This window comes from Euleptes europaea, chromosome 11 (genome assembly GCF_029931775.1).
Source record: "Euleptes europaea isolate rEulEur1 chromosome 11, rEulEur1.hap1, whole genome shotgun sequence".
Lineage (NCBI taxonomy): Eukaryota > Metazoa > Chordata > Lepidosauria > Squamata > Sphaerodactylidae > Euleptes > Euleptes europaea.
In genome coordinates, this window is record NC_079322.1 from 11,640,434 (window position 1) to 11,654,009 (window position 13,576).

The window sequence follows — 13,576 nt, forward strand, 5'->3', positions numbered from 1 at the left end:
CATCTTGTTTCCTTCTTGGATCGAGGGAATGCGGATCGAGGGAGTGCAGTTGATGTTGTTTACCTGGATTTCATTAAGGCTTTTGACAGGGTTCCCCATGATGTTCTGATGGGTAAACTAGAGGACTGTGGACTGGACCCTAGGATAGTTAGGCTGATAGAGAACTGGTTGCAGAACTGCACTCAAAGAGTAGTTGTCAATGGCATTTCATCTGAATGGAGAGAGGTGTCCAGTGGGGTGCCACAGGGTTCGGTTCTGGGCCCGGTACTTTTCAATCTTTTTTTAATGATCTGGATGAGGGTGTGGAGGGTCTACTCATTAAATTTGCAGATGACACCAAATTGGGAAGAGCATCGAACACACCAGAAGATAGAGATAGAATTCAACGAGATCTGAACACACTGGAAAAGTGGGCGGATGTGAACAGGATGCAATTCAACAAGGATAAGTGCTGAGTTCCACATCTGGGTAACAGAAATGAGGGATATGCATACTGGATGGGGGATACACTTTTGGGCAGCAGTGTGCTGTAACAAGATCTTGGGGTACGGGTGGACCCTAAGTTAAATATGAGTAGCCAGTGTGATGCAGCAACCAAAAAAACTAATGCAACCAAAAAAACTAATGCAACCAAAAAAACTAATGCAATCTTGGGGTGCATCAACAGAGGCATAACATCCAAATCGCAAGATCTCATAGTTCCACTTTACACTGTATTGGTCAGGCCCACTTGGAGTACTGTGTGCAGTTCTGGAGGCCTCACTTCAAAAAGAATGTGAATAGAATTGAGCGAGTGCAGAGGAGAGCGACGAGGATGATCAGGGGCCTGGAGACCAAACCCTATCAGGGCAGGCTGAGGGAGTTGGGAATGTTTAGTCTAGAGAAGAGGAGGTTGAGAGGGGACCTGATTGCTCTCTTGTATTTGTATTTGAAGAGCTGTCACTTGGAGGAGGGCAGGGAGATGTTCCTGTTGGCAGCAGAGGATAGGATGCACAATAATGGGTTTAAATTGTAGGAGGAAAGAAACTGGCTGGATATTAGAAAAACATTTTTTACAGTAAGAGTTGTTCAACAGTGGAATCAGCTACCTAGGGAAGTGGGGAGCTTTCCCTCACTGACAGTCTTTAAGCAGAGGCTGGACAAGCACTTGTCAGGGATGCTCTAGGCTGATCCTGTATTAAGCAGGGGGTTGGAATAGATGGCCTGTATGGCCCCTTCCAACTCTATGATTCTATGAGCTTAAGAGTGCCAAAATGGTGGTATTAAGATTTGAATCAGACGACTGGCAATCAATCATTTTAGCCCCATAGCAGTTACCGATTTTTAAAGAGTACCCCTCCAATGTTGCCGCAGGAGGGGGAAAAGGGGGAAATTGTTCCTTCAAGGACCTGTTGGCAACAAAATGGCACCAATGCGGACGGGTGGTTTGCAGGGCATGAAAATGCACACCATTCCTTTTAGAATGCAAGCTAATGTGCTTGGTCTGTGTCCTTTCGATGAAAACTGGAATGAGGCAATTTTGGGAAAGAGCGTATTGCAGATGGAAAAACAATCCTGGAAACGGGACAATCACAACACAACCTTGAGAGGGAGCTCCCCAAAAAAAGTGCTCCGGTTTGGAATCAAAGGCAGTCTAACCCCCACGTGGAAACAGCGGAAGAGTGCCGTCCTCGGTCTGAGCCCATTTATTTCAAGTTACTCTGCATAGGATTGCACTGTTAAGCATCTCGAGTTTACAAACAACTTTCAAGGGAAGAAAAGGGAAGCTTTTTCAGAGGAAACAGCCAGCTGAGCAGCAGCTGTGTTACTGTGCTTCCTGGAAGGTGGGAGGCGAGTCTAGCTGGTCCAAATTATATTTATAAATGGAGGCTATTCTCCAGTTGTATTGCTTCATGACTTCTCTCCTGGATGCTGTTCTTTTCTGTGTGTTTCCTCCTATGTACTTTTAGAGGACAGCCAACCCTATTGGACTCCCTGAACACCCTTTCTGTGAACATGAGTTGCTTTCAGCCTGTGGTAAGGGTTGCCCTGGTCTTTGTTTGTTTGTAGTTTTTGTTGTTGTTGTTGTTTTGTAGTACATTGAACTTGTTCTCTTTATCATCAAAGTCTAAAAAGCCAAAATATTGTCGAAGGCTTTCACGGTCAGAGTTCATTGGTTCTCGTAGGTTATCCGGGCTGTGTGACCGTGGTCTTGGTATTTTCTTTCCTGACGTTTCGCCAGCAGCTGTGGCCGGCATCTTCAGAGGAGTAACACTGAAGGACAGTGTCAGAGACACTGTCCTTCAGTGTTACTCCTCTGAAGATGCCTGCCACAGCTGCTGGAGAAACATCAGGAAAGAAAATACCAAGACCACGGTCACACAGCCCGGATAACCTACGAGAATCTAAAAAGCCATTTTGTTCTAGACAAGGAAAAACAGGAGGAAAGAAAATTGGATGAGAAGCATCTATGAATCCTGTTGACTCTTCTATGTTATGGCCCAAATATGTCAGCTTTTTCCCACATCCTCCTCATTCCTAGTACTGAATTTTTACAGAAAAGGAAGCAGAGGCTAAAGTCTGCTTGGGAACTACTACCTTCTAATCTAGAAGCTTTCTCTCTCTTCTTACTCAGTAGTCAGACAAATGGGCTCTGCATCTACCAGCGTGGTGTAGTGGTTAAGAACGGTGGACTCCAATCTGTAGATCCCGGTTTGATTCCCCACTGCTCCACATGAGCGGTGGACTTTAATCAGGTTGGTTTCTCCACTCCTACACATGAAGCCTGCTGCGTGACCTTGGGCCAGTCACAATTCTCTCCGAAGTCTATCAGCCCCACCTACCTCACAAGGTGTCTGTTGGGGGAAGGGGAAGGGAAGGCGATTGTAAGTCGGTTTGAGACTCCTTAAAGGTAGAGAAAATCGGGGTACAAAACCCAGCTCTTCTTCTTCCTAAAGGCATTTTCTCCTATGCTATTACTATTCCAGTGCTGAGCCTTGGTATTGAAAACAGATGCACGGGTTAACCCTTGACACAAATTAAACCCCACACTCCCTGCAAATCATATCGTCTACCAATTTATTTCATTTCCCCTTGCTGGTCTGAGCAGAGACTTCTGCAGTGGCTACCTCGTGAATCAGCAAGATCAACTGCATATACTCGTGCATTCTCTTTTGTGGCCCCCACCTTCTGGAATGGCCTGCCTGGTGAGGTCAGGAAGACTCCCACTCTCCTGGCATTCTGCAAACTGAATTATTTAGGAGGGCATTTTTATACAGGTAATAGGGCCGTACTATAACGGAATGGTTCAGAAAGATGCTTTAATGAAGGGAAAGGGATTGTGGACTATACTACTGCGTATAATATGTGCTATCTGTTGCTGTATGCATTATCCTACTGAATAATTTCTGCGTCATTTAATACCCTGTGTTAGGACTTATGCTTTGTTTCAGGTTTGCTCCAGATTTCTCCTCGGTTTCCTAATCCTATTACATTTCTTATTGGATGCCCCATCCAGTTGATTGTATTGATTTACACTGCTTAATCCACTTTGAGTATCAGTGAAAAAGGTGGGCAATAAATAAATAAATAAATAGCATTCACATATACGATTCTTTTGGTGCCACTTTAAAAAAAAACATCCTTTCTGCTACTACTTTTTATATGGTTGTCATCTTTTTATCTCTGGTAGAGTCCTTTTTCCTCGAGTAACTGCATGACTAAGCAGAAATGTAGTCCTCAGAACTTCTCCTCCTGACATGTGGAATTTGGGATCTAGCTCAGTGCACATGTTTTATATACTGAAGATCCCTGATTCGGTCACTGGTATCTCAGAAGACACTTTGATTTGTGTGGAGCAATGGGATGATCACCTTTCATGTGGATTGCATCTTTCAGGTGTGCTGTGTCAGGGAAATCCTTGCTGCTGAAAATCTTTGGTTCAGATCTCCTGACCCAGGCAGTGGCAGTTAGGAATATTGAAACTGCTGACATTCCAGGATGCCGCTCAATTAACATTTGTAAGAGCTGCAACTGCTTCCCCCCATCCGCCCAGACCATTAAGAACCATGTGTTGTCCCAGTAACAAATGGGCCAGCAATTAACTCTCAGGGAACCCCAGGTGATCTGTTCTGTAGGCATCTGCCACCTTGGTGTTTTCCATTGCAAGCCGGATGTATCAACCTTAGGTCAATTGGCATCCCCCAGAGCCTCCTTGGGTTTTGGTGTTCCCCCCACTGAGATTTTGGGAAATAAAAGATCCTCACACACAATTGGGGGGGGGGGCTGTCTTCCCATACCAGCAGTATGAGGGACCTCACCAAACAACATGCTTGATCCGTCGGTATGCTGAAACCTTTCTGGAATCTGGTAATTGAGTTTAGATGTTAAGCCTTTTGCCAAACGTTTGTTTTGTAGAAACCTCTACTGTGTAGTCAGTGATTAAATAAGCTTTCTTGTTTTGTTTACTCTTGCTTCCCGAAAAAACCTCTTGTTGTCTGTAAGAGCACAAGCTTTCCTGAATAAACTCTTTTAGAAGATAATTTGGTGTGCTGGTCGGCTTTCTGGCTTCAAGCTCTAAATCCAATTGCCTTGATAAAGCTGTGGCCCGTTACCAACCCTTTTGCTTTGCTTCTCCTTGCGAGGGCCTACTCTGCAGGGAGAGCGCTACGAGGAACCAGGAACCGAGGTGACTGGCTTTTCCTCTACATGCTGATTCAGCACCATTGTGATGGCTGAGGAAAGCTGACATCTGGAAGCATCATTTGAGGTTCAGTGCTTTAGCACATGAGATATGACCAACAGGGGGCCAGAGTGTGCCGTGAAACCTAAACAGCTAATTTCCACAGGAGAGCGTGGTTCCGTCCCAAGCAAAAAGGCATCTGCTTTTTCCTAATGCTCGTTCAGAGAAGCCAGGAATATTTTACAGTGAAGAAGGGAGGGAAATTAACATGGGTTTCGATTGTCTAATTCTGTGATAAAACTTTATGTAGTTTGAACTCATTTTTTGTCAGGCTTACAATGTAGATAAAAACGTAATGTTTCCATCAACATTCAAAATGTGTTGGCTTTATTATTAAGCTGGGAGTTAAATAAATATTAATCTGTACTTTGTGGTGTTTCTGTAACAGGCAAGAGATGGTGAGAGCATGTGGATATGATAGCCAGTGAACTTCCTTTGATGAAACTCCTAGTTTACCTTGATTAAACTCCTTACAGTGAGGGTTGCCTTACTGTTGTCGTTCAAAGTTTGCCTCAAATGCTGTGCCAAGCTACTTTGTGTATGCAGTGTAGCTACTTGTGCTAAAGGCTCACGTATGAGTTGTGCCTTTTAAAAACAAGCGTTACTTATATGTTGCAACTTGCAGCCATTTTTTGTGCCTGCATAGTCAGCAAATTTTCCCCATGGCCAGAGACGAAGGCACATATCCTGCGGGGTCATGGTTGGGTTCTTCAAGTGACCTACTTGTCAATCACAGAATCACTTGCACTTTACTCCTGAGAGTCAGCGTGGTATAGTGGTTAAGAGAGGCGGACTCTTATAAGAACATATGGAGAACAGGGTTCGATTCCCCACTCCCCAGTCAATAAACAAAAAAAAGGGGGGTGGGTGGGTAAGAAGACCCAACCTGAAAAACCAAAAAACTGGGTACCCAAAGGTAGGATGGAAAAAGGTAAAATAATGTTATATAGAATATATTTATTTTAGGGCACTTATATCAGGGTTAAAAACATTAAAATTGATAAAACAAAGCACAATATCAACTATTAAGTATCATAAACTTAAACCACACACCATACGTGTTTCAGCCAACAGTGACTGTTTTATCAGGTTGATGCAAGCATGCACATTCTGTATGGGAGACTAATATAGCCCAGAGTAGAACAACTTGCAGGTATTCCACCTTAGTGGGCTTGCAAATTTGAAAATTGATACATACCCCTACACACATACCTGGGCTTTTATAATTCTGTTTATGTCTTGTGATACATTTTTATATTGTTTGTGTGTGGTTGTATCTGACCACTGAACACTGATTAAGCCAGCTGGGTGACCTTGGGCTAGTCACAGTTCGCTCCGGACTCTCTCGGCCTCACCTACCTCACAGGGTGTCTGTTGTGGGAGGGGAAAGGGAAGGTGATTGTAAGCTGGTTTGATTCTTCCTTAAGTGATAGAGGAAATTGGGGTATAAAAACTAACTCTTCTTCTTTTTGCACCTGAGCAGTATTCTTTGAAGTACCAACTATGGAGACATAGCTTGGTTTTTGTGCCTGCCTACTTGGCGGCATCTAATGTGGTCACAAGAACTGATTGAGATTCACCACGTAGGTTCATGAGTGGACCATACACCTTGGTTTAAAGAAGGTATTTGAACAACCCACCAAAACATTAAAAAACAAGGGGTTCCTTTTGCAGATGCAGGGTTAGGGAAACTACAATTCCCATGAGGCTATGAGAGAACATGTATGTGCAAACCGATCCAGATCAGGACAACTCAGCAGCAATTGATGGACACCAGCACGCAGAGACATCAAAGTAGTGATTTTTTAAAAATGTGCATTTAACGTAGAATACACGTTATTAAGAGAAGTTGTCTTAATTTCTCTTTACTCAGTTTCTCCCTGAAATCGAACAATATGTTTCTTTGTTTCTGTTTAAGAATTTGGGGTCAATCCTATTTTGCTCAAAAGGGAAATTCAAAGAGAGGAGGAGAGAGGAGCAGGAAGAGCAGTACTTCAAAAATTCAGAATTTAACTCTGCAGATGCTCAGAGGCAGACAGTGTCTTCCCCAACCTTATCCTCCTGCTTATCCTCCTGATCCGTCAGTTCCACGACACCGATCCCCACAAGCCTCGCCCAACTGCGAAACAGGAGGGGGGGCAGAATGTCAGGTTCTGACTAAAGTCACCTGAAGAAGGGCTCTTGGCAGGACCCAGGCCAGAGTCTGGCTTCAGGTCAAGTTCTGGTTCCCATGCTACAAACTTTGTATATAGTTTCTCATCCTGTTATTCACTCAGCCTGCAATCCCCAGCTGTTGTGTTGTCGACCTTGCCCTGGGAGCGTTATCTCGGAATTGTTTCACTTCGTTCTTCCTTTCTCTAGGGGCGAAAACGCATGGTCACTTTATCCTCCTTTAATGCCTGTTTCAGCCAAGATTCAGCCAGGATCGAACGCATGCGTTTCACTTAATGTGCGGTCGATCCTGGCTAAAACAGGGATTAAAAGAGGATAAAGCAACCATGCGTTTTCAACCTAGCTGAAGTGCTTTTAACCATGTATTCTGCCCACGTCATGCCATTAGCAGCCTTCTCTGTTCTGTAGACAGTCAGCTCTTTTATTTACCTTATTGCTCCTAATAAAGTATTATTGCTTCAGAGCTACCTGCCTGGATGAATCTGCTTTTGAGGGATGCTAGAGGTAAACGCCTGATCCTGACATCCTAATCTGGGGAACTGGGTTTGTTTCCCCACTCCTCCACATGAAGCCAGCTGGGTGACCTTGGGCTAGCGACACCCTCTCAGCCCCACCTACCTCACAGGGTATCTGTTGTGGGGAGGAGAAGGGAAGTTGATTGTAAGCTGGTTTGATTCTTCCTTAAATGGTAGAGGAAGTTGGCATATAAAAACCAACTCTTCTTCTTTACTGAGGCAAGAAATCTTTTAATTTTTCCTTTGCTCCAAAATATAGATCAAGCGGAGACATTACCTCTTTTATTAGAAACTTATAGTAGACCTATCATGCTTTCAGTTGTGAAATTTTATGCCCTTGTGATTGATTTTCACAGGTGTTCAGATGTGGTCTAGTTTTTTTATATATATTTTAGTAATCTGCTTAAAAGAAGTATGAGGTAGAGAGAGAGAGATTATTGGCCTCCTCCCTGGCTTTTGCTGTTATTTCTGTTTGTATGTTTTTATTGAATTATTTTGTGTGTGTGTGTGCATGTGTGTGCACGTGCAAAGGGCAGGGACTTAATCAATCAACATGAGCTTATGAACAGCACTTATTGGGAATTCCTTGTTCATGAGGAATAATTGCAATCCCCGATCCCTATCATGAATGGAATTCAAACGGGTTACCTGTACCTGTCAGCGTAGGGTAGTCACACACTGAGCCAGCATGTATTTCAAACGTTAAATATATTTTAAATGCTTTTAATGTTGAAATGTTTTATTGTTTGATGTTAGCCAACTTGAGGACCCTATTTGGGTTGAAAGGTGGTACAGAAATGTTTTAAAGAAATAAAGAAAATGTCTCACAGGATCAATCCCTGTTTGCACCAGTTTTTTTTTCATTTAAAATACTTTATCCCACTTTTCCTCCCAAAATGAAGCCTAAAGCAATGCTTATTTCTTGTATTATTTATGCACAGTACTTTAAAATAGTAGAGTGACTCACAGTAATAATGCCACAGCCATAAAACCACAGTAGGGTTGCCAGGTCCTTCTTCGCAACTGGTGGGAGTTTTTTGGGGTGGAGCCTGAGGAGGGTGGAGTTTGGGGAGGGGAGGGACCAATGCCATAGAGTCCAATGGCCCAAGCAACCATTTTCTCTAGGTGAACTGATCTCTATTGGCTGGAGATCAGTTGTAATAACAGGAGATCTCCAGCTAGTACCTGGAGATTGTCAACCGTAGTTGTCAACTCTATGCCTAGGTGAGGAAATGGTCAAGAAGTATGTTGAAAAGATCTGAGTTGCCGCACACGAGGAGAAATAGTCCTTCAAGTATGTTGGTGCCATGTCATGAAGGGCTTTAAAGGTGATAGCCAGCATCTTCAATTGGACCTGAAAACATGCCAACAGTGAGTGCAATGATCTCAGTGCAGGAGTAACCTGTGCAAAAGGGCTAGCTTCTGGTAATGGTCAAGCAAGCTGCTACACTCTGAACCCACTGAATTTCTGTCTTCAAGGGTAGCCCAATGAAGGGCATTTTGCAGGGGTCACTGTACTCAGCATGGCCAAATCACAAAAAGCTTCTAATCTAAATGCAACTGGAAAAAGCACTGTTTTGGGGTCTCTTTACAATTTCCCCCCCAACAGAGGAACAGGATCTAATAATATTCCAAGTCTTTCAGTTAAGTTGGCCAAACTAAGCTGCACCTATTCATAGTAAACAGCACAGTCTCCTCCAATTTATTACTCTGTTCATGAAACACCTATTTACTTGTGGCTGCATTGAGATTAAATTACTTATTTAAACCTTTGTAGCAGCATGGGGTAATTTTTACAAAATTAGAATGTGGTCGAGTGTTTATAACAATGCTTTTTACCATTATGGCTGATTTGACAACAGTGTCACATATCCTTGTGTCATATTGATATTCCTAATAGACCTGAGAAGAGAGCCAGTGTGGTGAAGAGAGCCAGCGTGGTGTAGCGGTTAGGTGTTGGACCAGGATCTGGGAAAGCCAGGTTTGAATCCCCACTCTGCCATGCAAACTTGATGGGTGACCTTGGGCCAGTCACATGCTCTCAGCCTCAACCTGAGCAAGTATTTGGACAGGATACCTCCAAGGAATACTAAGGGCATGACACAGAGGCAGGCAATGGCAAACCTCCTCTGAACATCTCTTGTCTTGAAAAGCCTACGGGGTCGCCATAAGTCAGCTGTGACTTGACGATAAAAAAAAAATAGACCTGAGAAAGGCAGAAAGTTGAAAAGGCTTCTAAAAGGAAGTTGGGGAGCTGGCAAGACTAAGAGTAGCAACAGCAGGGGAAAAATATGAGGGAGCTTTGACCTTCTGTCATTGGGATGTTTGAACAAACTGTCGTTTCTTCTCAACCATAAAAAAATTGTCAATAGAATCCAGTGTCTGTTTATTTAGATTTATGAGAGGTTTCACATGATGGATGCTGCCCTGACATTTGAGCTATCCTCTTGTAAAAGGGGAATCAGATAAATTTGATTAATGGGGTAGTAGTGAAGCGTACCCAGTACAGTATTCCATTTTTGGCAAATGACTGATATGGAAGAAATGCGTTTCGGATGCAGAAAGGCAAATGTTGTGCTTGCAAAACAGAGAAACCTATCAAGATGACAGTTATTTCCAAGGTTATTGGAGCAGTTTTTTCTCATGTGAATTTAGTGATCTTTAATAGCTTTATTTGTTCTGCAAGCAATACAGGTGTATGCATGTGAGAGAAAGTGCGTGCATACATAGGGAGGGGCGGGTTTCAACAACTGGATACTGATTTTGTTATTTATCTGTTAAATTCATATACTGTTTTACACCCATTAAGGGGCCACAGGGTGGTTTTAATATAAAAAGTAAACAGTTAAGGTAGCTAAATTCCTGAGTTGTGAGTCATAGTCTCTGATTAAGATTTAACCCTTGCCATTTCTTGGGGGCCTTAAGGAAACCACCTCTTTCAGTTTTACTATCCCATATATTTATTTATCTACTTCATTTATATCCTGCTTTTCTCCCTTCTGGGGATCCAAAGCAGTTTACATTATTCTCTGTTTTGTCCTCACGATAGCCCTGGGAGGTAGGTTAGGCTGAGATTGCATGACTGACCCACTGTCACTCAGCAAATTTCCATTGCAAAGTGGGGCTTTGAACCAGGGTCTCCAAGATTTGCTCCAACACTAGTCTAACCACTTCACTACTCTGACTCTCAATATATAATATGAGGATTGAGAAAATACAGTCTAGAGTTGTGTCTAAAGGCTGAGATACTTTGTATAAAGGGAAGGTACTTAGTGTTTCTGTGTGCTTTTTATAGTGTTACTGTTTTTGCTGTAGTTTGTCTGTGTTCTCTTTTGCACCTAACTAAAGATAAATGATGTATGGGGTTACACATGATAACTGCTGCTAGAATGACATTTGCCAGACATTGGAAACAAAAAACGACTCCAAAGATAGAGGAATGGTTGGTTAAAGTAAAAGAAATATATGTATTAATTAAGCTAACACATCAGAAAAATGGTGATACAATGAGCCGAGATGAGCTATGGTTACGAACTGTAAATAAAATGGAAAATCTTATAATCAAGGGTGAGAAAGGACAATGTGCTGCGATGTCAGTCTAGCTGTTTTATAGAGAATTAAACCGTATATTTGGTGTGGTAGTATGAATGAGGATATTGAAATAACCTGTAATATAGAAATTTGGTTAAATATTTTTTTAAGTTTACATATATATATATGAAGATTGATGTATGTTTAAACAACAACAACAATAACAAAAACCACAGGTCTCTCCAGCCCAATACCATACTTATAGCCAATATACTGCATGACTTTTCAGGTTTGTGAGCCTGAAACGCTGGAATAAATAATGTACAAAATGAGCATAACATCACAATTTACTAAATGTTTCTTTCCTGCTGTAGCAAATAGTTTGGATCCAGCCAGGTTTTTCACTCAATTTCAGTTTCTGTACTACAACCCCAATCCCACATGGCTTTTGTAAGTGCAGGTCTCATGATTCTTAGCATAGCCTCTTTTGGTGATCACAGATGGCTAGGGTTGCCAACCTCCAGATACTAGCTGGAGATATCCTGCTATTACAACTGATCTCCAGCTGACAGAGATCAGTTCACCTGGAGAAAATGGCTGCTTTGGCAATTGGACTCTGTGGCATTGAAGCCCCTCCCCTCCCCAAACCCCACCCTCCTCAAGTTCTGCCCCCAAAATCTCCAGGTATTTCCCAGCCCAGAGCTGGCAAGCCTAAAGAGGACTCTTTCTCTTTTATCAACAAGAGAGAAGCTCATTGGATCCAACCCAATGTAAAATGACCAGATTGGTGAAGTTTAATCATTTTTGGTTCTTGTAGGTTATCCGGGCTGTGTAACCGTGGTCTTGGAATTTTCTTTCCTGACGTTTCGCCAGCAACTGTGGCAGGCATCTTCAGAGTAGTAACACTGAAGGACAGTGTCTCTCAGTGTCAAGGGTGTAGAAAGAGTAATATATAGTCAGAAAGGGGTTGGGTTTGAGCTGAGTATTGTCCTGCAAAAGTATTGTCCTGTAAGTATCAAGATAATGTGCTAATGAGGGTATGGTATGTTAATATGGAACCATTGTATCCTGAAGTGATCTGTTAATGTGTGTAATCCAAACCTAATCTGTATGGCTATTGTTGAATGTTGTCTTTGTCTGGAGGTTTTTCAGGGCAGGAAGCCAAGCCTTATTCATTCTTAAACTCTCCTCTTTTCTGTTAAAGTTGTGCTGATGTTTGTGAATTTCAATGGCTTCTCTGTGCAATCTGACAAAATAGTTGGTAGAATTGTCCAGTCTTTCAGTGTCTTGGAATAAGACCCTGTGTCCTGTTTGTGTCAGTCCATGTTCAGCCACTGCTGATTTCTCAGGTTGGCCAAGTCTGCAGTATCTTTCATGTTCTTTTATCCTTGTTTGTATGCTGCGTTTTGTGGTCCCGATGTAAACTTCTCCACAGCTGCAAGGTATACGATATACTCCTGCAGAGGTGAGGGGGTCTCTTTTGTCTTTTGCTGATCGTAGCATTTGTTGTATTTTCTTGGTGGGTTTAAACACTGTTTGTAGGTTATGTTTTTTCAAAAGTTTCTCCATCCTATCAGTGACTCCTTTAATAAATGGCAAGAATACCTTTCCTATGGGAGACTGTTTTTCTTGAGTTTTCTGATTTTTGTTTGGTTCAATGGCCCTTCTGATTTCATTCTTGGAGTAGCCGTTTGCTAGCAGTGCGTGATTTAGATGGTTAGTTTCTTCCTTGAGAAACTGTGGTTCACAGATCCGTCTTGCACGGTCCATTAATGTTTTGATTATTCCTCTTTTCTGTCGGGGGTGGTGGTTGGAGTTTTTGTGTAAGTAGCGATCTGTGTGAGTTGGTTTCCGGTAGACCTTGTGACCTAACTGAAGGTTTGATTTACGGATGACAAGGGTATCAAGAAATGGGAGTTTACCCTCAATTTCCTTTTCCATGGTAAACTGAATGTTTGGATGGATATTATTAAGATGGTTTAGAAAGTCCATTAATTTTTCTTCACCATGGCTCCAAATGGTAAATGTATCATCTACGAACCTGAACCAGACTGTAGGTTTGTAAGGTGCTGATTCTAATGCTGTCTTTTCAAAATATTCCATGTAAAAGTTTGCTATTACTGGACTGAGTGGACTTCCCATAGCTACTCCATCAATCTGTTCATAAAATTCTTGATCCCATAGGAAATAACTTGTTGTCAAACAATGGTGAAATAAGGCTGTTATATCTTCTGGAAAAATCTGGTTAATCAATGAGATTGTGTCTTTAACTGGAACCTTGGTAAAGAGGGATACAACATCAAAACTGATTAATATATCCTTTGGATTGAGTCTTAACGGACTGATTTTGTTGATGAAGTGAGTTGAATCTTTGATGTAAGAAGTGGTTTTTCCAATGTGGTCCTGTAGGAGGGTGGTCAAATATTTAGCTAATTCATATGTTGGGGAACCAATGGCACTCACGATGGGTCGGAGTGGAACGGAATCCTTATGAATTTTAGGTAGTCCATATAATCGTGGTGGTTGTGCTTCAGTCTTGCATAGTTTTCTGTGTGTGTCGGGATGAAGAGTGGAATTCTTGATCAGAATGCTAGTTTTCCTGGTAATTTTGCAAGTTGGATCTCGTTTTAGTTTTTTG